Here is a 2,762-nt window from a genome sequence, read left to right as displayed (position 1 = left end):
TGAATTTTGCTACAGGAGGGAGATGGAAAGAAGCCTAGAACCAATCTCCCCAGACACCTATGGGCACCAGGGAAGCAGAGCAGCACCCTCATTCACCCTTATGAAGTCAGGCAAGGTTTCCTAAAGGAAGTGGTATCTCAACTAACACATTAGGGACACATATACAAAATCACTAAGAACATCCATCGTTACCATCATCATGATCAGTGTTGTCAAAATAACTTACATTTATTGAAGCCTTGATAAGTACCGGGACTAGACTGGGCACTTTTACATATATTCTCTTCTAGCACTGATGACAACCCTGTGCCACAGATGCTGTTCATTACCCTATTTAGAGATGAACAGAAGCTGAGTGTTTACAAGGCTTGCCCAGTCATGCAGCCAGGAGGTCGTACAGACAGGGATTAGCCTGTGACTTTAGCCACTCACCATTTTGCCAAACTCCTAGGCCATAGAGGGCATGACATCAGGGAGTCCCCGAAAATCTGGTCCTGATACTTACTCCAGAAAGCCTCCAAGACCCTGTTATAACCATAGCAGAAGACAGGAGAAAGTGTGTGTGTGTGTGTGTGTGTGTGTGTGTGTGTGTAGTGTGTGTGTGTTTAATACATTGAGGGTATTTTCAGGCTTGCCCAGTATTTCCCAGGTCATACCCACTACCCATACCCTCAGAGGCTTGGCTACTCTGCCTCTGGAGAGGAACAACACTTTGAACCTGGAGCTCCAAAAATGTCAATGCATCAAAAGACAAAGACTAAGACATCTCATTTTTCCTTGAGCATCTCTTACCCCTTCCCCAATTCTAGAAGAATTGGCAGCAAGGGAAGCAGGGAGTTCAGGCACCCGCAAGCCTTCACCAGGTGTCTCTGATGATGGATGTCCTATAACCTGCTGTTTTGCCAACTCCCTCAATGGAAAAACCAGAACTGTGGACCAGAAAGAAGTATTTTCCCAGAGTCAGCAGACCAGCACTGCCTTTATGCACTGGGGGACTCAGGGTCCTACCTACGACATGAGGGCCTGTGTCAAATGAACCTTGTCTATTTGTAAGGAGCCAGGAAGAAGGTGGAATATGCATGGGTCTCATGGGTCTGATTGCCTACCTTCCTAGGAACTACAAGGTCAGGATATGAAGACAGGAGTGGGCCTAGGTTAGCAGCCCATTCAATGGTAATAAGGACAGGGAAAAACCATGTCTTTCTCTTCCAGAGATCTGTGCCTGCCAAGTAAGCGAGGCTCCTGAAGGGGTGATGGTCCGTTAATAAATCAAGACTTAGGATAGTTCATTCAGACTCACTCCTTGCCCCAACTGAGGGGGAATGCTATTTGTTCCATGCCCAGGACAGGGTAGAGCCTGGGATCAGGAGCAGAGATGGAGGCTCAGTGAGCGAAAACTTGGTTCCAGAATAAGGCAGCTGTGAATGCTATTCTACCATAATTGAATTTAGGGTCTTCCTCCAACTTGGAGATGAAGCTGGTTAGGCTTAGCATAAACAAAAAGCAAAACTAGTTTATGGTCCTACTTCACAGGATAGTAATCAACTTAGAATATAGTGACCCAAGAGCAGGGACACACTGGAAATACATAGAGCTCCCAAACCAGGTTGTGATGAGTCGGGGAAAGTGGATTCGTTGTAGTTAGAAGTATTCAGCTCTGTTCCTAATCGTTGAGACTGCCAGGAGATTCTGCCCTTCCAAAATCACACCAACACTGTCAGAGATCAGGGAAGGCCCAGGGCTTGCAGACAATGGTGATGTAAAGGGGAGAGAGGCTCTTTACAAAGAACTAAACATTTTATTCTGAAGTGATTACATATTCACAGGAAGTTGCAAAATAGTAGAGAAAGAGCCATGGGTTCTTCACCTAAATTTCCCCAAGGGTAAAGAGTATTACATGACAGTACAATAAACATCAAGCCAAGAAATGGACTTGGTATAATCCACAAACCTAGTCAGATCTCACTGGTTTTATGCATGCGCGTGCGTGTGTATGTGTGTGTGTGTGTGTGTTTAGTTCTGTGCAGTTTCATCATGTCATCTCTGCCATGATTGAGACACAGAATTGTTCTTTGTTCTGTCCCTCACACTGACTGTCCCCTTCATAGTCATAGCATAGCCCTCCTCCCTAAGTCTTGGCAACCACTCATTTGTTTTCTATCTACATAAATCTGCCATTTTGAGGATGTTAAAGGAATCAGAATCATGCAGTATGTGAAATCAGTTTCGGGTGGGTTTTTTTCAATACAAGGCTTTTGACATCCACCCAGGTTGTTGCATGTATCAGTAGCATATTCCTGTTTGCTATTGAGTAATACTTGGTGACACAGATGTACCAGTTAGACTACTCATTCACCCATTAAATACCATTTCTAAATCAAGCTGCTGTGAACAATCTTGTGCAGGTTTGTTATGACTGTGGGACACTGCCTAGAAAGGCAAGTGTTGCTTGTTGCTTTGACAAAATACTTGACAAAAGCAACTTAAAGAAGGAAGGGTTTATTTTGTCTCACAGTTCTAGGGGATACAGTCCCTCATGGCAGGGAAGGAATGGTGACAGGAGCAGGAGGTGGCAGGTCACATTGTATCCATAGTCACACAGCAGAGAACAATGAACAGAGTCAGTTCATCTCCTTTTCATTCAGTCAGAGACCCCAGCCCATAGAATGATGCCACCCACATTTAGGGTAGGTCTTCCCACCTCAGTTAACCTAACCTAGAAAATCCCTCTCAGACATGACCAGAGACTGGTGACTCTAATT

The sequence above is a fragment of the Nannospalax galili genome, unplaced genomic scaffold (assembly GCF_000622305.1).
Source record: "Nannospalax galili isolate Female #2095 unplaced genomic scaffold, S.galili_v1.0 scaffold113, whole genome shotgun sequence".
NCBI classification, from domain to species: Eukaryota; Metazoa; Chordata; class Mammalia; order Rodentia; family Spalacidae; genus Nannospalax; species Nannospalax galili.
The sequence above is the reverse complement of the archived record's forward strand: the minus strand, read 5'-3'. Positions refer to the sequence as shown.